Consider the following 21,479-nt stretch of genomic DNA (forward strand, 5'->3'; position numbering starts at 1 on the left):
CAGGGCGCTCCACTTCTGGTCCGGGATAGCACCAAACTCGAGTCCCCGGCTACAACTATGCAGACAGGCCGCAATCCGCATGGGTACAGGAGGCACCCGCCGGCTCCGCAAACCAATCTACCAAGTGCAGGGGAGCCTAAACAAGGTAAGGCGAGTCTCAACTTGCAACGAGCAGGGCCAGTTAATGATAAAATTATGTCTCAGGCAGGAGCTCAAGCTTAGCACAGCCGCCCGTATCCACAGCCAAGCCACGCCCCTCCTACTAGTGTATTTCTATTGCTGTTTTAAATCTATCAGTTAAAGCCACTAATCGCTATATAACACACTGGTTAGTTAATATACCCACAGATCACTTTTGGACCTTTTCTCCCCTTCTGAAAGACATAGGGGGTAATTCCAAGTTGATCGCAGCAGGAATTTTGTTAGCAGTTGGGCAAAACCATGTGCACTGCAGGAGGGGCAGATATAACATGTGCAGAGAGAGTTAGATTTGGCTGTGGTGTGTTCAATCTGCAATCTAATTTGCAGTGTAAAAATAAAGCAGCCAGTATTTACCCTGCACAGAAACAAAATAACCCACCCAAATCTAACTCTTTCTGCACATGTTATATCTGCCTCCCCTGCAGTGCACATGGGGGGTAATTCTGAGTTGATCGCAGCTTCAAGTTTGTTAGCAGTTGGGCAAAACCATGGGGGTAATTCCAAGTTGATCGCAGCAGGACATTTTTTAGCAGTTGGGCAAAACCATGTGCACTGCAGGGGAGGCAGATATAACATGTGCAGAGAGAGTTAGATTTGGGTGGGTTATTTTGTTTCTGTGCAGGGTAAATACTGGCTGCTTTATTTTTACACTGCAATTTAGATTGCAGATTGAACTCACCACACCCAAATCTATCTCTCTCTGCACATGTTATATCTGCCCCCCCTGCAGTGCACATAGTTTTGCCCAACTGCTAAAAAATTTCCTGCTGCGATCAACTTGGAATTACCCCCCCATGTGCACTGCAGGGGATGCAGATATAACATGTGCAGAGAGAGAGAGATTTGGGTGTGGTGTGTTCAATCTGCAATCTAAATTGCAGTGTAAAAATAAAGCAGCCAGTATTTACCCTGCACAGTAACAAAATAACCCACCCAAATCTAACTCTCTCTGCAAATGTTATATCTGACCCCCCCCCCCCCCCCCCTGCAGTGCACATGGTTTTGCCCAACTGCTAAAAAATTTCCTGCTGCGATCAACTTGGAATTACCCCCATGGTTTTGCCCAACTGCTAACAAAATTCCTGCTGCGATCAACTTGAAATTACTCCCATAGGGACTAATTCAGATCTGATCACAGCAGCACATTTGTTAGCAGTTGGGCAAAACCATGGGGGTCATTCCGAGTTGATTGCTCGAGGACGATTTTTGCAGCACAGCGATCAGGTTAAAAAACTGCAAAACTGCATATGCACCGCAATGCACAGGCGCGTCGTACTGGTACAAATAGGATCGTGCTGGGCGATGGGTTTAGCGAAGATTCCATTCGCACAGCCGAATGCAAGGTGATTGACAGAGGGAGTTTATGGGTGTCAACTGACCGTTTTCTGGGAGTGTTTGGGAAAATGCAGGCGTATCCAGGCGTTTTCTGGGCGGGTGTCTGACGTCAATTCCGGCACCAAAAAGACTGAAGTGATCGCAAGGGCTGAGTAAGTCCACAGCTACTCTAAAACTGTGCACGGCTGCATAGGGCAAAGACATTCGCATACTTGCAAAGCGAAAATACACTCCCCTGTGGGCGGTGACTATGCGTTTGCACGGCTGCTAAGAGTAGCTAGCGAGCGAACAACTCGGAATGACCCCCCCTGTGCACTGCAGGGGAGGCAGATATAACATGTGCAGAAAGAGTAAAGGCCCATATAGACGGGCCGATGTGGGAGAGATTTGTTCTGAGCGAACCGCTCAGCACACATCTCTCCTCCCGCTCAGCACAGCACGATCTGTGCTGAGCGTGCGGGGGGAGACGGGGGCGCTCATTTCATTTCACCCAGCGGCCAGGCCAATCTAGCACCAGCGATGGCACTGCGCATCGCTATCGCTGTAGGGGGTACACACGGAGCAATAATGCTTAAATTCGAAGCAATCATGCCATGCTTCGCTACCGCTTCGCTCGGCACAGATTACTGTTCCAATCGTAGGATCGTTAAGTATGAAAGAGTAAAAAAAAAAGATTTTTTTTCCAAAAAAACTCATGTCGACCTTTGATCTGTCAACCTAGAACATGTCGACCTTCTGACCCTGTCGACCTAGTGACTGTCAACCTATAGTGGTCGACAAAAACATTGTCGACCTAGACACTGTCGATCTTCAGACCGGATCCCATTAAAGTGGGAAAACCTCATTTGTTTTTTTCTATGGAACAAAGTAAAAACAAGGGAGGTTTTCCTGACTGAGGACCTTATTGAGAGATGGACGCAGATGTAATTGTGGACGCATCAAATTAAGGTTCACCCCTGGCAGTCAGGCGGTTCACCGTAACTTTTTAATCAGAGCGGCTACGTGTGACGTCATGCAACTGCCCCCGAAAACTCTCCCAGCCCGCCCCTGTTCATCCCACCACACTGCCCCAATGCTGCATCGCTGTCCCGCAAAAGTCTTCCATTGTCAATCACACTGCGGCCACATCCTTCCGGGATGCGGCCACAATGTGTAAAGTCGCGCACGCGCACTGCATCCAGTGCGTGTGGCCAACCACCCAAATGCAGCTGCACGTACAGACGTGCGTCTGCGTTCGGGTCAGAGTGACCCCTTTAATACCCTACATAGCAGGCCTGGCCAACCTGTGCCTCTCCAGCTGTTGTGAAACTACAATTTTGTTATTAGGGGATGCTAAAACTGTGGTAGGACATGCTGAGACTTGCAGTTTTACAACAGTTGGAGAGCCACAGGTTGGCCAGGCCTGCCATATAGTATTAGCAAGTTAGGTTTCAACATAACATCGCAACTAATTGAATGTGCTCTTTAATATCACCTTACAATGTAGCAGATGTATTAACTTAGAGAAGGCATAAGGAAGTGATAAACCAGTGATATGCGCAAGGTGATAAACGCACCATCCAGTCAGCTCCTAATTGTCAAATTGGATATTGGAGCATGTTAATACATCTGCCCCAATATTTCCACTTCTCTGTTCAGTGCCTATAAAGTAGATGATTGCACTCATATTGCTGTCTGTGCATGAAAGTATCACTAAAAAGCCACAATCAAAGTCAGGTAATTACATTCTTTCCTGGTCTGAACAGTTTAATACTGTAATTAGTAACATAGGCCCTCATTCCGAGTTGTTCGCTCGGTATTTTTCATCGCATCGCAATGAAAATCCGCTTAGTACGCATGCGCAATGTTCGCACTGCGACTGCGCCAAGTAACTTTGCTATGTAGAAAGTAATTTTACTCATGGCTTTTTCATCGCTCCGGCGAACGTAATGTGATTGACAGGAAATGGGTGTTACTGGGCGGAAACACGGCGTTTCAGGGGCGTGTGGCTGAAAACGCTACCATTTCCGGAAAAAACGCAGGAGTGGCCGGAGAAACGGTGGGAGTGCCTGGGCGAACGCTGGGTGTGTTTGTGACGTCAACCAGGAACGACAAGCACTGAACTGATCGCACAGGCAGAGTAAGTCTGGAGCTACTCTGAAACTGCTAAGTAGTTAGTAATCGCAATATTGCGAATACATCGGTCGCAATTTTAAGAAGCTAAGATTCACTCCCAGTAGGCGGCGGCTTAGCGTGTGTAACTCTGCTAAATTCGCCTTGCGACCGATCAACTCGGAATGAGGGCCATAATGCATTTATTAGAGATACTGACTGTCTGCCCTCTAGTGGAAAAATTTAGAAAGACACAGTGTAATGTAATCTACAATAACTGCAAAATGCACTAAGGGGCTAATTGAGGTTGGATCGCAAATCGCGATCCAATCGGAATTATTGCATTTGCCCCGTGGGCGCATGCGCAGCGCCCGACTTGCGCATGCGAAAGCCTCTGCCTATCAATCAGGCATAGGCGTTCGCAGGAGGTGGGCAGGGCGGCAACGTTCAATTTCTTAGATGGAGACGGAGCATTGCGGGGGCGTGGATTGGAAACAGGGGCACGATGGGGCATGATTGCGGCGGCTGCGTGACATCACACGCAGTCGCCGCGATTGGAAAGATGGCGTCGGGTCTCCTGCGGGCACAGCTAATGTGTGCCGGCAGGAGGCAACCTTCATTTCTGCTAACCAGCAGAAATTGCGATGTGATCGCAATTTCTGCTTGGGGAAGGTGGGGGGGGGGGAGTGGCTGTCAATATGCTGGGCACCCTTGCCTTGCGATGCGGTGTCCCTAACATGAATTAGACCCAAAGTACACATTAGAATCAGCAAGTGTGAATACTGTATTTGTCTTCCTAATCCCTGGTTTTAAAAGTGTACAGATATAACATGTGCAGAGATAGTTAGTTAGATTTGGGTGGGGTGTGTTCAAACTGAAATCTAAATTTCAGTGTAAAAATAAAAGCAGCCAATATTTAACCTGCACAGAAACAAAATAACCCACCCAAATCTAAATCACGTTACATCTGCTCCACCTGCAGAGCAACATGGTTTTGCCCATTAGTGTGGTTTTCTGGTTTGCTAACAAACCTGAATGACCCCAATAATGTATATTACAGAACAGGGGCATTTTAAGAGAGAATGGGACCCGTGTGCAGCCTCCGTCGCAGGTCTCCTCCACTCTAGCAGCAGTAGACTCTGGCATAATGCCTCAGTCTACGGCGCATGCGCATGTCTCCAGGTACATGGTGCCTGCGCCTTGTTCCCGGGGACACATCCAGTGTGCATGGCCGCGGCAGACATTTCCGAGTGATTTGTGCCCACACAGCAGGGCCGCTGTCGCAGGACTCCAGAGGGGTAAGTATAATATATGGGTGCAGTGTGTGTGGTGTGCAGGGGACCCAGGGGCCCGTGTGCACCACACACACTGCACCCATTATAGAAACACCTATGTTACAGAATTTCATGTAGTAACAGTGGAAATTGCAAATGTCTGTATGTCACTAATGTTAGAGATCCCAAACGAGCATCCGCCGGCTGCCGGAGAGGTAATCCCTGGGGGGAATTTAGGTGTAGGCTGCTGGAGGAGGAGTAGGCTGTGGCCCCAGGGGGTTAGGTTTAGGCTGCTGGAGGAGGAGAAGGCAGTGGCCCCAGGGGGTTAGGTTTAGGCTGCTGGGAGGGAGGTTTAAGTTCAGGCACCCCAGAGATGGTTAGAGTTAGGCTGAGGGGGAAGAGAGGGAGGTTTAGGCTGTTGGGAGGGAGGGTTTAGTTTAGGCACCACCATGAAGGGTTAGGGTTAGGCTGCAGGAGTGGGAGGGTTAGGTTTAGATTGCTAGAAGGGAGGGTATGGGTTAGGGGGCCAGTGGGGGTGGGTAAGTATTAGTGATGAGCGGGTTCAGTTCCTCGGGATCCGAACCCCCCCGAACTTCACCCATTTTACACGGTTCCGAGGCAGCCTCGGATCTTCCCGCCTTGCTCGGTTAACCCGAGCGCGCCCGAACGTCATCATCCCGCTGTCGGATTCTCGCGAGATTCGTATTCTATATAAGGAGCCGAGCGTCGCCACCATTTTCACTCGTGCTTTGGAGATGATAGCGAGAGGACGTGGCTGCGTTTCTCAGTTTCTCAGTTTCTGTGTTCAGTGTGCTGCAAATATCTGTGCTCAGTGTGCTGCAAATATCTGTGCTCAGTGTGCTTGCAAATATCTGTGCTCAGTGTGCTGCAAATATCTACGTTCTCTGCCTGAAAAACGCTCCATATCTGTGCTGCATTGTAGTATATAGTAGGAGGACAGTGCAGAATTTTGCTGTGAACACCAGTATATATATAGCAGTACGGTACAGTAGTCCACTGCTCTACCTCTGTGTCGTCAAGTATACTATGCATCCATACCTGTGCTGCATTTTAGTTGTGCGCAGTATATAGTAGGAGGGGACAGTGCAGAATGTTGCTGTGACCACCAGTATATATATAGCAGTACGGTACAGTAGTCCACTGCTCAATCTCTATGTCGTCAAGTATACTATGCATCCATACCTGTGCTGCATTTTAGTTGTGCGCAGTATATAGTAGGATGGGACAGTGCAGAATGTTGCTGTGACCACCAGTATGTCACACGCCAGGGGAAGCGGCCGCCGCGCTTACCCCTGCGTGTCCGCTGGTCCTCCTGGCGGTACCCGCCTTCGGTGGTCGCTGGGTCCCGGCGTCTGGCGGCGCTGCTCCCGGCGGTTCCCCGGAGCGTGGGCGCCGCCATTGTGCCCAGCTGTCACGTGGGTGGTGGGCGGGTGACGTCGCTGGCTCCCCTCCACCAATCGGAGGAAGGCGGGGAATTCAAAGGTGGACGCCGGACAGAGCCCGGCGCCTGAGTATCGTCTCTCCTTAGTGACAGACTTCAGTGCTCCCTTGTGCAAACGTGTTCCCTATTCTACAGTCTCCAGTGATTCCAGCATTCAGCGGGTCCTCCGTCTCATAGTCTCCAGGGTCCTCAGCGTCTCCACGCACCTCAGTGCCTCCAAGCACCTCAGCGCCTCCAAGCACCTCAGTGTCTCCATGCACCTCAGTGCCTCCAAGCACCTCAGCGTCTCCACGCACCTCAGTGCCTCCAAGCATCTCAGCGTCTCCACGCACCTCGGTGCCTCCAAGCACCTCAGCGTCTCCACGCACCTCAGTGCCTCCAAGCACCTCAGCGTCTCCATGCACCTCAGTGCCTCCAAGCACCTCAGCATCTCCAAGCACCTCAGTGTCTCCCAGCTCCTCAGTATCGCTCTCGGTGAGCTCACGGTAATCTTCACCAAATTCATCAGCACCTCTTCTAGTCTTGTCTTTTCAGGAGACCTTCCGCATCCACACGTGGCTCCTGCCTGTCATCCAAATCCTGCATGAAGAAAACCTACATTCGTCCATCTCTGCTGCGGCCTAGTTGCGGTTCCTCTTCCCCGTCATCGGAAGAAACCCCGAGTCCACAACACTCCCAAACCAGGTCAATGATACAGTATATATATATAGTAGTACGGTACAGTAGTCCACTGCTCTACCTCTGTGTCGTCAAATATACTATGCATCCATACCTGTGCTGCATTTTAGTTGTGCACAGTATATAGTAGGAGGGGACAGTGCAGAATGTTGCTGTGTCCACCAGTATATATATAGCAGTACGGTACAGTAGTCCACTGCTCTACCTCTGTGTCATCAAGTTTACTATGCATCCATACCTGTGCTGCATTTTAGTTGTGCGCAGTATATAGTAGGAGGGGACAGTGCAGAATGTTGCTGTGACCTCCAGTATATATATAGCAGTACGGTACAGTAGTCCACTGCTCTACCTCTGTGTCGTCAAGTATACTATGCATCCATACCTGTGCTGCATTTTAGTTGTGCGCAGTATATAGTAGGAGGGGACACTGCAGAATGTTGCTGTGACCACCAGTATATATATAGCAGTACAGTACAGTAGTCCACTGCTCTACCTCTGTGTCGTCAAGTATACTATGCATCCATACCTGTGCTGCATTTTAGTTGTGCGCAGTATATACAGTAGTAGGAGGGGACAGTGCAGAATGTTGCTGTGACCACCAGTATATATATATAGCAGTACGGTACAGTAGTCCACTGCTCTACCTCTGTGTCATCAAGTATACTATGCATCCATACCTGTGCTGCATTTTAGTTGTGCGCAGTATATAGTAGGAGGGGACAGTGCAGAATGTTGCTGTGACCACCAGTATATATATAGCAGTACGGTACAGTAGTCCACTGCTCTACCTCTGTGTCATCAAGTATACTATGCATCCATACCTGTGCTGCATTTTAGTTGTGCGCAGTATATAGTAGGAGGGGACACTGCAGAATGTTGCTGTGACCACCAGTATATATATAGCAGTACAGTACAGTAGTCCACTGCTCTACCTCTGTGTCGTCAAGTATACTATGCATCCATACCTGTGCTGCATTTTAGTTGTGCGCAGTATATACAGTAGTAGGAGGGGACAGTGCAGAATGTTGCTGTGACCACCAGTATATATATAGCAGTACGGTACAGTAGTCCACTGCTCTACCTCTGTGTCGTCAAGTATACTATGCATCCATACATGTGCTGCATTTTAGTTGTGCGCAGTATATAGTAGGAGGGGACAGTGCAGAATGTTGCTGTGTCCACCAGTATATATATAGCAGTACGGTACAGTAGTCAACTGCTCTACCTCTGTGTCGTCAAGTATACTATGCATCCATACCTGTGCTGCATTTTAGTTGTGCGCAGTATATAGTAGGAGGGGACAGTGCAGAATGTTGCTGTGACCACTAGTATATATATATAGCAGTACGGTACAGTAGTCCACTGCTCTACCTCTGTGTCGTCAAGTATACTATGCTTCCATACCTGTGCTGCATTTTAGTTGTGCGCAGTATATAGTAGGAGGGGACATTGCAGAATGTTGCTGTGACCACCAGTATATATATAGCAGTACAGTACAGTAGTCCACTGCTCTACCTCTGTGTCGTCAAGTATACTATGCATCCATACCTGTGCTGCATTTTAGTTGTGCGCAGTATATACAGTAGTAGGAGGGGACAGTGCAGAATGTTGCTGTGACCACCAGTATATATATATATATATAGCAGTACGGTACAGTAGTCCACTGCTCTACCTCTGTGTCATCAAGTATACTATGCATCCATACCTGTGCTGCATTTTAGTTGTGCGCAGTATATAGTAGGAGGGGACAATGCAGAATGTTGCTGTGACCACCAGTATATATATATAGCAGTACGGTACAGTAGTCCACTGCTCTACCTCTGTGTCGTCAAGTATACTATGCATCCATACCTGTGCTGCATTTTAGTTGTGCGCAGTATATAGTAGGAGGGGACAGTGCAGAATGTTGCTGTGACCACCAGTATATATATATAGCAGTACGGTACAGTAGTCCACTGCTCTACCTCTGTGTCGTCAAGTATACTATGCATCCATACCTGTGCTGCATTTTAGTTGTGTGCAGTATATAGTAGGAGGGGACAGTGCAGAATGTTGCTGTGACCACCAGTATATATATAGCAGTACGGTACAGTAGTCCATTGCTCTACCTCTGTGTCGTCAAGTATACTACAAAAGTTTAGTAAAATGACCCAAAAATCAAAATTAAAAGCTTCTGATGAGAAGCGTAAACTTGCCAATATGCCATTTACGACACGGAGTGGCAAGGAACGGCTGAGGCCCTGGCCTATGTTCATGACTAGTGGTTCAGATTCACATGAGGATGGAAGCACTCATCCTCTCGCTAGAAAACTGCAGTGCCACTCCTAGATGGGCCAGGTGTTTGTGTCGGCCACTTGGGTCGCTTAGCTTAGCCACACAGCTACCTCATTGCACCTTTTTTTTTCTTTGCATCATGTGCTGTTTGGGGACTAATTTTTAAATCTGCCATCCTGTCTGACACTGCAGTGCCACTCCTAGATGGGCCAGGTGTTTGTGTCGGCCACTTGGGTCGCTTAGCTTAGTCACACAGCTACCTCATTGCACCTCTTTTTTTCTTTGCATCATGTGCTGTTTGGGGACTATTTTTTAAATCTGCCATCCTGTCTAAAACTGCAGTGCCACTCCTAGATGGGCCAGGTGTTTGTGTCGGCCACTTGGGTCGCTTAGCTTAGTCACACAGCTACCTCATTGCACCTCTTTTTTTCTTTGCATCATGTGCTGTTTGGGGACTATTTTTTAAATCTGCCATCCTGTCTGACACTGCAGTGCCACTCCTAGATGGGCCAGGTGTTTGTGTCGGCAACTTGGGTCGCTTAGCTAAGCCATCCAGCGACCCCGGTGCAAATTTTAGGACTAAAAATAATATTGTGAGGTGTTTAGGATAGACTGGAAATGAGTGGAAATTATGGTTATTGAGGTTAATAATACTCTGGGATCAAAATGACCCCCAAATTCTATGATTTAAGCTGTGTTTGAGGGTTTTTTGTAAAAAAAACACCTAAATCCAAAACACACCCAAATCCGACAAAAAATTTTCAGGGAGGTTTTGCCAAAACGCGTCCGAATCCAAAACACGGCCGTGGAACTGAATCCAAAATCAAAACACAAAACCCGAAAAATTTCCAGTGCACATCACTAGTAAGTATACTTACCTTCCCCTGTCGGGATTCTAATCATCGGGATGCTGCGGTCGGTATTCTGACCGCCGGCATTTCAAGCCCAGACCACTTTTATAAGGTCTCTCAGTATACCGTAATAGAGCACTAACACTATATTTAAAAATAGATATTTATTATGTTTTTATGGCAAGGTTGAAGGGGTGTTTGAACATCACTATTGCCCGTCCATCTGTTATGCCTCAGTAGCGGCCACTGGGATATCTGATATACAGGGGCGGATTGGGAACAAAAAGCGGCCCTGGAAAAATTTGTACTAGTGGCCGCACTTGGGCGGCACCAGAGGTGTAAGGTCTAGCCATGGGCCATGGCAGCAGCACCCTCCCCCCAAGACTTTCCAGATAGTGGGCATGTCCAGCATCAAGGGGGAAGTTAAAAGGAAATAAAATGTAATATTATGAGCACATTATATGATACACCTTCAGAATTTAGGAAACTATATAATTCTTTAGAAATATATATTTTCTTGCTTATTACACCAACTGTATCCCAATCACTATTCACTCAATCTTATATGTCAGCCAAGCAGGCAGACAGAGCATACACTAGATCATCTGCAATCACAGGCTAAGTGGCAAAGTAATTTTCATATATGCAAATTATTTTGCATCTTATTCATTATGTCTATAAATAGGACCACATGTCCTCATCAAAACAGGCCCTACGGGTGCGTCGGCCCACCGGGAATCTTCCCTGTAGACCGTATGGCCAATCCGCCTCTGGTGATATATATTACCCTTTGTACTGGAACTATAAGCTAAGTGTGACTCTTACACAGAATATTTCAGCATCTACTCTGAAATAACTCTATTGTGTCCCCTTCTTCAGTGTACGCCGCTGCTATGTACTCAGGATACGGTGATTAGAGCAGCTGACTTTGGCGTATGCTGAGATCACTCACACTGTACAAATAAGGGAAGAGAGATACTGTATAAAGCCATTTATCATCTGGTTGGACTACAGCGTAGTATGAGCTGTGCCACCCAAACGGTGCATCAGTGATAGTGAGAGAGACAGATCGCTGTATTTCATACGGAATTGCCCTAATTGAGGTCCCTCATCTGGAGTAATTTTATGGGATAGAGATGACCAGCACTAAGTAATATACTTTCTTGCCGTAAGATGATGGGATTCAGTCTGCAGAGACCAATTTATTATTCCCGCCTTCTACAACTCATTGGGAGAACCAAACCCTTTATAATACCCAGGTATTCCTCGAAGAGACGGCTAAGGTTATAATTTTTTAGTGGTACCAAGGAGGCATTTTTTGTAATTGCATGCAACAGACACTTGTATAGGACAGGCATAGAAGAATATTGTTAAAAGATAGGAATGTATGCTTATGTGACACTACTATTAACCTTGTATGTACTTTATAAACAAATAAATATATATATACCATTTATTTACCTGGAGCAAGTTCGGTATATGGGTGAAATACTCCTAGAAAACAGAAAGAGAATTATTGGGTAAGTACTTTAATAACTCGGGACATTTATAAATATTTAGTGGGTTTTCCCGAGCTGACCCATTTAAATGACTCATTCTTAAGCTTGGGTGGAGGCACTATCAACTGAGACCAATTATATATTTTGGGATTCTTAGGAAGAGGACCACAACTAGAACTAGGGTTACACCCATATGCCCCCTGTGTGCCCCATACATTGCACTACGCTACAGTACATGCCCCTGCATGTTGAACTACATGCTACCCTATATGCTACATATCACTACACTATGGGGGTCATTCGCTTGCTGCCTTTTAAAGCAGCAGAGCGAACGGGACCCTGCTGCGCATGCGCCATAGTGCACCAGCGCATGCGGGACGGCTGAAGGCCGTAGCAGGAGAGCAAACACCTCTGCCTGATTGACAGGCAGAGGTGATCGATGGGCGGGAGGGGGTGAAACGGTGGCATGCATGGCCGGACCGAACGGGGGGCTGGCCGCAGCGGCTGTGTGACGTCATACGCAGCCGCTGCGGGCCAGGGAGAGAGGAGTAGCTCCCGGCCAGCACACTAAAGCTGTGCTGGCCGGGAGTTACTCCTGAGGTGCAAAGGCATCGCCGCTGTGCGATGCCTTTGCACTTCTGCGAAGGGGCCGGACTGACATGTGGGGTGGACTAGCCCCGTGCTGGGCATCCCCCCCCCCATGTCAGGGAAGATGATCGTAGCTGTGCTAAATTTAGCACAGCTACGGTCAACTCGGAATGACCCCCTATTTCTCCCAATGTGCTACACTACTGTCCATCCACCTACATGCTGCACTACACACTACAATACCCTATACACTGTACATGCCCCTATACACTGCACTACACTACTATGGCCATGACTAGGTGTGTGCCAATGGTGCGTTGTACACAGTGCATCTACACAAAGGGCGCCTCACACATGGGGCTGGGCTGCACACTGGAGCGCCAGCCAACAGAAGGCGCCAAGGTCCAGGAACTTCTTGCAGCAGCCGGGCAGTGAAGTCATCACAGACGTAGTGTAGCGAGGACCCAAGGCTGCCCCTTCACTGTGCCTGGCGTGCTGTGAGCAGGGCAGAGTATCTGTAAGATGCAGCTGCGTTGTCACATCCAGTAAAAACTATCCAGCAGAGCTGGGAATTTGTGGTCTGTGGGAAGCGGTACAGCTCTCCTGGTGCTGGTTGACAAATTACAGAAGAGAATTGGGGCACCTGATCATGGTTGCTGCCAACGTCCAGGAGTGAGCCCACATGGGATACCAGTAGCAGTGAGTGTGACACAGGGAGAGTAGTAGGAGGACCGTACAACATTCCAACATTCCTGGCACTTTGGGCTGCATTATTCCCAGTATCCCAGCACTGGTACCCATGCACTTCCAATGGTATCCTAGACCTGGTCCTCCAGGTACCAGCCACGGCTGTGATTCTGGCTTTGCACTCCTGGACCACCAAGACTACCACTCATCCTCAAATCGGGTGATGGATAGTAGATCAGTGGGGAAAGCAGTGATTATGGATCCCTCCAGAGCCCTCTCCTCTGGAGCTGGCTAATAGGGGACATGATCCACTCATGGAGCCTGCCCATACTCCCCCCGTGCCCCCAGTGAAGGTATAGGTGGGTGGGTGATGTGTTCTGGGTATCCCCTCTATGCACCAGTACAGAACTTGTCTGCACACCCTGAACTGTTACCTACAGGAGATGTGTGAAAGGGGACTCTACCTGCCATAATGTGTAAAAGGGGACTCTACCCACTGTACTGTGTAAAGGGGACTCTACCTGCTGTGATGTGTAGAAGGGGGCTCTACCTTCTGTAATGTGTAAAAGGGAGCTTTGCCTGCCGTAATGTGTAAAAGGAGGCTCTACCTGCCGTAATGTGTAAAAGGGGGCTCTACCTGCCGCAATGTGTAAAAGGAGGCTCTACCTGCGGTACTGTGTAAAAGGGGGAATCTGCCTGTTGTAATGTGTAAAAGGGGACTCTGCCTGCTGTAATGTGTAAAAGGAGGCTCTGCTGCCATAATGTGTAAAAGGGGGCTCTACATAGTGTAATGTGTCACAGGGGATTCTACCTGCTGTATTGTGTAAAAGGGAGCTTTGTCTGCCGTAATGTGTAAAAGGGGACTACCTGCCGTAATATGTAAAAGGAGGCTCTTCCTGCTGTAATGTGTAAAAGGGAACTCTACCTGGCGTAATGTGTAAAAGGGGGCTCTAGCTGGCATAATGTGTTATGGGGCTCTACCTGGAGTAATGTGTAAAAGGGGGCTCTAGCTGGCATAATGTGTTATGGGGCTCTACCTGGAGTAATGTGTAAAAGGGGTCTCTACCTGATGTAATGTGTGACAGGGGTTCTATCTGGCTTAATGTGTAAAAGGGGTTCTGCCCTTTGTAATGTGTATAACTGGCACTACCGTGCAGACTAATTTGAATAATGGAGACTACTGTGCAGCGTACTATGAATTGGTATTATTTTGTGGACACACCCCTTTCCCATGAAGCCACACCCCTATATTTTTGATGCACGCACTGGCCTTATTTTAAATATGGGGGCCGCAGATACTGTTTCTTGCCCACTGCTAAAATGTCTAGTCATGGCACTGTACACTACATACCCTATATGCTACACTACATCACTATTTCCCCCTAATTTGCTACAGGAGAAGCATTAGCAACACAGTAGTGTAGAGAAAGGAAGGCTCCACCAAGCTGCCCTCGGTGCTGGGAGACTGCAGGCAGAGGCAGGGACAGGGATCCAGCCGCGGCCACCCATCACACCATGAGAAACTTCTGGCTCAGTCACCACAGATGTCCCGGCGAGTGTAGCAGATGGGAGGCTCTAATATGTTTGTGCTAGTGGGGCAGTCACCAGAGACAAGGTAGTACAAGACAGTAGACAGCATAGGAGAGGTCCCAGGCATTGGAGTCATTGCACAGTGTCGGCACCAGCCGAGTGCAGACAGGTGGGTCAGACACACTGCCCTGGGGCCATATGTTGTCACTGCAGCTCCCTATACTAGTGTCAGCTTCTTCACAGAGCAGCGCCTCCATCCCGATATCCACCTCTAGGGTTGGCTTAATAAAGAGCATCTAGCCTCTCTCAGCGGCAGCTACTCTTCTCATGAAAGCAGAGCAACACTGCCTATATTTTCCCCCTGATCCTCTCTAACTGCTCGGCACCCCCTCAATTCCATTGCCCAGGACACGTGCCCCCTTTGACACCCCTAGTTGCGGCCCTGTCTAGTAAAATTTGACTGCCAAGGCAATCAGTGGCCTTTCATGTCCACATTCAGAGGTGGACGCTATATGCATAACATCCTTGGACAGAGCAGCAGTGAGAAAAGATGCTAATGCCAAGAAAGCAGCATTGGATCACTGTAAACGCTGGTCTCAGCCATCGACCTTTCCCTCAATAATGCGTCTTATTCACACTGCTATGCAAATAAGATGCATATTTTATAAACAGAAACAACTGCAGTCGCACACAGAATATACACAGGCCCCAAATCTCAGCAAAGTCTGCTTGTGTGTCTTATTCACATGGCAATAAGAATAAGATGAACTTACAAGAAAATAAGACGCCCGGCACTGGCTGAGTTGCACAAGAGCTGGTGATCTCATGCGTCTTCTGGAACACAACTCAAAACAAATGGAGGATAGATAAGGAAGGACACCTCTGTGTATTATAATCAGAAGATTGCGCATACCTGACATTCTCATGTTTGTCACGATCCGGGCGTCTCGTCGCCATTTTCTGCCGGTTAGGTGTCTCCTAAGATTTGCTCAGCGTGCCAGGCCCGGGTCATAACTATGCTTTGGTTACATTTCATTGTTATGTTACCTGCAGCGCCGGCTCAGCGGCCTCCTTAGTGTTTTCACCTGGCCTGGTGTGGCGCTTTCAGCCCGTCGCGGCCATCGCCGCCGCACCTGTGGGCCTGCCGCATGGAGACTGAGTCTGGCGTCCTCTGTGAACCGAGGCCACCGCTGTCATCCCTGTGGCCGCTGTACGTATAGCGTGGAGTCTTCTGCTGCCGCGGCCTCCGCCGTCATTGTTGTTTGGCACATGGTTCTTTTCCCCTTCAAACTCTGTCAATGGACGCAGCCATGTTGGATAAGGTCACATGTCAGGCTTTCCATCAATCCGCAGCGCTGCTGGTGTCTGTGTCAAGTTGTCAGCCAATGCCTGCTCACCAGTGGGTATAAATATCCTGTTCCAACACCCAGAAAATTGTCAGTGCTTCAATTGTCTTCCAGTCTACTGCTTCACTAGAGACTCTCCTGTGTTATACTCTGCAGTAGAGCCTGACTCCCCTGTGTCCATGCTCTGCGGTGCAGTCTGCTTCTCCAGTGTTAACTGTCTGCGGTGCAGTCTGCCTCTCCTGAGATAACTCCCTCTGGTGCAGCCTGCCTCTCCTGTGATAACTCTCTGCGGTGCAGTCTGACTCTCCTGCTATTGCACCCTGTGTAGGCAGAGTATACGGTTTGGCTAACAGTAGCTATTCTCCAGCGGAACTCTGTTCACATGGTTCTCAGTGTCCCACATTATAGCTAAGAGCTATTCCTGCGATCTCTAGCATCACTAAAGACCCACAACTACTCTTTCAAGTTCTGGTCTCAAACCAGTTGAAGTCCAGAGACTCTCTTCACGTTTATTGTTCAGTTGTACCTTTGATGACTTTTATTATTTAATAAAACCCTTAAAGTCAACTCCAGTTGTCGTGGTCATGCCTTCGGCATTGGTGCTGCAGCTCCTGCACATGTCTAGGAGTCCCATCATACCTCCTAAGTTCCAGTACCCATCAGCCCCTACAACTGAGGCTTCCCGCTACCAACACCAGCCCTCAGTTGTGACAATGTTCATCCACATTGCATTAGATCAGTCAGCAGGACTCCATTGCCTTCAGCAAGAGAGAATGATGAAGGTATGAAGAGGGCAGAACCAGAATAAAGGGGTGGTGGGAGAAGGTGCAGGGTAACAGGAACAGTTGTTTGAGAGAATCACAGGAAAAAGGTGGGGCGGGAGGAAAGTTGGGTGGTGGGAGGCACAGGAGAAAGGTGGTTGTGTAGCAAAAGGGAAATGTACATCATGCGGGCACATTGCAAAGGTGTGTGGTGGGGGCATAATGGAAATTAACTGGGGGAAGGAATGCAGACTGCTAAGGGGGTCAGAGAAGAGGTGAGCTGCCAATCTGCTCAGTAACTATACTGAGCAAGTGAAGGAGGAGCAGAGGTCAGGGGGAGGAGCAAAGGTCAGGTGTGGCAGCATGTGTACAGATGAAGAGCTGCTGTTAGGGAACTCCAGCGCTATGTGTATGAGACCCCCAGTGCCAATGAGAGGGTCTTCTGCAAATAACAGCTCCCCCTTCGCAACACGCACACCGGTGCTTAGGGGGTCGCCTGGGCTTAAACCTCCAGCAATACAAGCTCATAGGTAATTAACATGGAGAATAGCAGCTCGCAAGGGTTGGTTGCAGACAGACTAGATGCAGAATGACTTGGCAAGGCTGAGATTAATAGCAAACAGACTTTGGCTAGGTTATGCAGACGAGGCTGGAGACAGCAGGAATTGATGAAATCTGGATATACAGCAAAGTGGAAGTTAATTGTAGGATAGGTCAGCAGGATATACAGGCTGAAGACTTCTGAATTAGAGGGGTGATTCAGACTTGATCATAGATGATCTAAATTTAGATTCTCTGACATGCGGGGGGATTCCCCGCATGTCAGGCCCTACATCCCACCCGGCTATCAATCAGGCAGAGGTGATCGCAGCAGTGAGATGCTTTCGCATCTCATTGTGTGCACACGTGCAATGCGGCCACTGCATGTGCGCACAACCAAAAGGGCTTCAGGTTGCGATCGCTGCCGTTGCAGCGATCGGGTCTGAATTAGGCCCTAGGAGTGTGCAGGATTCACAGGAGGACAATGTTAACTGAAGCAATGAGGTATGAGTTGTAGAAAAGTTAACTGCTGGAACCATCAGGTACTGTGTGTGCAGAGTGCTGAGTACTGGATATGCTGCAGGCTTGTGACTTACAGGTACTGCTTGTGTGAATATATTTTACTGCAAAAAGTATCCTCAGACACACAGGCTGGATGTGCATGGAACTGGGACTGGAAGTATCTTGTACCAATCTATAAGTGTGTGTGTATAATATATATATTGTGCAAAGGGAGATCATAACACGGGCTTTCTCCAGAATCCGTTTAGTCATTCCCCTTCACCACGAGGGCCTTATGTCCCTATTGGAAAAACTGGGGGGGGGGGGACGGCACCAAAAGTCTTGTTACGGCTTTGGTCATCACACTCGGGAGTGTGCTGGGGCAGCCTGTGGATGCACTATGCACACTGGTGTCTTTGTTATAAAAGGCAAGACTTTGTTATCTTGATTAGTATTCTGATGATAGGCGCAGCATTAATTCATCTGACATGCTGATAAAGCAAACTTGTAAGTAATTATGCTTCTTTAAACCTGTGGAGGGCCGCCCATCTATGCAGGAGTATATATATGCGAAAGCCCTTACTCACTCACTCCACTCACTAACTGGCTGTTTAATAGGGAACAGCGAGTGGGGGTTAATGGGATGTACTCTGAATGGGCTTCAGTACTCGGTGGAATACCGCAGGGCTCAGTTCTCAGGCCATTGCTGTTTAATATATTCATTAATGACCTAGGTGAGGGACTGGAAAGCACAGTGTCAATTTTCGCAGATGACACTAAATTAAGTAGAATAATTAATTCAGACAAGGATGTTGAGTCTCTACAGAATGACTTAACTGGACTGGAGGCCTGGGCAGACAAATGGGGAATGAGGTTCAATATAGACAAATGTAAAGTTATGCACCTTGGGACTAAGAACAATCAGGCAGCCTATAAATTAAATGGGGAAAATGTAGGGATAACGGTAGTTGAAGAAGATTTGGGAGTGCTCATCGATAATAAACTTGGTAGCAGTTTGCAATGTCAAAATGCAGCAGCAAAGGCTAATAAGGTGTTATCATGCATAAAATGGGGTATGGAGACGAGGGATGAGAGTGTAATCCTGCCACTGTATAAATCATTGGTGCGACCACACCTGGAATATTGTGTACAGTTTTGGGCACCATACTATAAAAAAGATATCTTGGAACTCGAAAGGGTTCACAGGCGAGCCACCAAACTGGTTAAGGGGTTAGAGGCATTGGACTATGAGGAAAGACTTAAAAGGCTTGATATGTTCACACTGGAAAAGAGGCAACTGAGAGGGGACATATTTATAAATACATTAAGGGACAATACAAGCATCTATCAAACGATTTGTTTACCAAAAAAACACTACATAGGACACGCGGACACCCACTGAGGTTAGAGGAGAAAAAATTCCACACCCAACGGAGAAAAGGATTCTTCACAGTAAGAGCAGTAAGGATTTGGAATTCTCTTCCAGAGAAGGTAGTAATGGTGGACACAATAAATAAGTTTAAAAATGGATTGGATGAATTCCTAGCTGAAAAAAATATCCAGGGATACAGCATTTAATTAATAATTAAAGAAAAAAAATTATTAACAAAATAATGTAATGTACAATAGGTTGAACTCGTTGGACATTTGTCTTTTTTCAACCTCAACAACTATGTAACTATGACTCATCACTAAGGGGCATATTCATTATGAAAAAATTGTGAAGTGAGAATTTTTAGTTTTCAATTCTCACCTTTACCTTTCACAATTTTTTCAGAATTCATTAGGCCTCCCCTATAAAAGTATCACTTCCAAAAAACTGCTTCTTTTGCGAAGACAGCTTTTCAGAAAAGTGATGTGTCCGCTCCCCCTGCAGCCTCTCCCCAGTGTGCCCACTCTCCTCCACAGTCTCTACATGTTCTGCCTGCTCCTCCTGCAGCCTTCCTCGACATGCCCGCTCGCCCTGGAGCCTTCACCAATGTTCCCACTCTGCCCCCAAGGCTTCTATGTTGTGCCAGCTAACCGCTCCCCCCCGCAGCCTCTTCATCGCGGACAAGTTTAAGCTGCAGCTACCGCCAGAACTACTGACCCCCACCCCAAGCTAATGCAGATACCGGTGTCCCCCGCTCACCGGAGGACTGCCTGGGATCCAGGGAGGGTGCTGGAGGTAAGCGGACACAGCACAACCCTCTGCTGCCTCTAGAAACTGCTCACCATCTCAGGATGACGAACACTTTCACTATCAAACTCCGAAAAAAAAAAAAATACTTTTTCGGAGTTTGATGAATGTCACAATTTCTACATCCCCTGGGGAGTGTAGAAAATGTGACATTTAATGGAAAATGAATGTGCCGCTTTTTCTCTTACTTATATGACCGATATGTTAGGGAGCAAAAATTGTACATTCTTCAGGTGGGAAATAGGAAAACTCATACTTAGAATTTTAATAAACCTCCTGTCACAACTGAGGGCTGGTGCTCACTACTGGAAGCCTCAGTTGTAGGGGCTGAGGTATACTTAAATGTGAGAGGCCAGATAGGACTCGTGAACATGCGTGAACCTGCAGTACCTAAAGCCTGAAGGCGTTATCACGACAACAGAGGATATGTTCAACAGGTTTATTAAATGAACTCAGCTCACAAATGATAGCGACAGTTAGCAGCATGGTAACAGGATGACAAGTCACAGCTCTCAGAGATGCACATAGGAAGTCTCTAGGTGTGGGTACAATAGAACAATCTTAAAGGACCTGGAAATGGTGAGTCCTTTACCACACCAATGCACTGAAGAGCTGTGTTAATAATGCTGGAATGCAAACTGTAGCTTGAGAGCGAGGAGTTATGTAGGTGATGCTTAGAAGCATATACTGGTGATGCTTGTGAGTACAGATACAGGAGATGCTTGTGAGCGCAGATACATGAGATGCTTGTGAGCGCAGATACAGGAGATGCTTGTGAGCGCAGATACAGGAGATGCTTGTGAGCGCAGATACAGGAGATGCTTGTGAGCGCAGATACAGGAGATGCTTGTGAGAGCATATACAGGAGATGCTTGTGAGCGCAGATACAGGAGATGCAGGAGATGCTTGTGAGAGCATATACAGGAGATGCTTGTGAGCGCAGATACAGGAGATGCTTGTGAGTACAGATACAGGAGATGCTTGTGAGCGCAGATACATGAGATGCTTGTGAGAGCATATACAGGAGATGCTTGTGAGCGCAGATACATGAGATGCTTGTGAGAGCATATACAGGAGATGCTTGTGAGCGCAGATACATGAGATGCTTGTGAGAGCATATACAGGAGATGCTTGTGAGCGCAGATACAGGAGATGCTTGTGAGTACAGATACAGGAGATGCTTGTGAGCGCAGATACAGGAGATGCTTGTGAGCGCAGATACAGGAGATGCTTGTGAGCGCAGATACATGAGATGCTTGTGAGCGCAGATACAGGAGATGCTTGTGAGAGCATATACAGGAGATGCTTGTGAGAGCATATACAGGAGATGCTTGTGAGCGCAGATACAGGAGATGCTTGTGAGCGCAGATACAGGAGATGCTTGTGAGCGCAGATACATGAGATGCTTGTGAGAGCATATACAGGAGATGCTTGTGAGAGCATATACAGGAGATGCTTGTGAGAGCATATACAGGAGATGCTTGTGAGAGCATATACAGGAGATGCTTGTGAGCGCAGATACAGGAGATGCTTGTGAGAGCAGATACAGGAGATGCTTGTGAGCGCAGATACAGGAGATGCTTGTGAGAGCAGATACAGGAGATGCTTGTGAGCGCAGATACAGGAGATGCTTGTGAGCGCAGATACAGGAGATGCTTGTGAGCGCAGATACAGGAGATGCT

Source organism: Pseudophryne corroboree, chromosome 6 (assembly GCF_028390025.1).
Source record: "Pseudophryne corroboree isolate aPseCor3 chromosome 6, aPseCor3.hap2, whole genome shotgun sequence".
NCBI lineage: Eukaryota > Metazoa > Chordata > Amphibia > Anura > Myobatrachidae > Pseudophryne > Pseudophryne corroboree.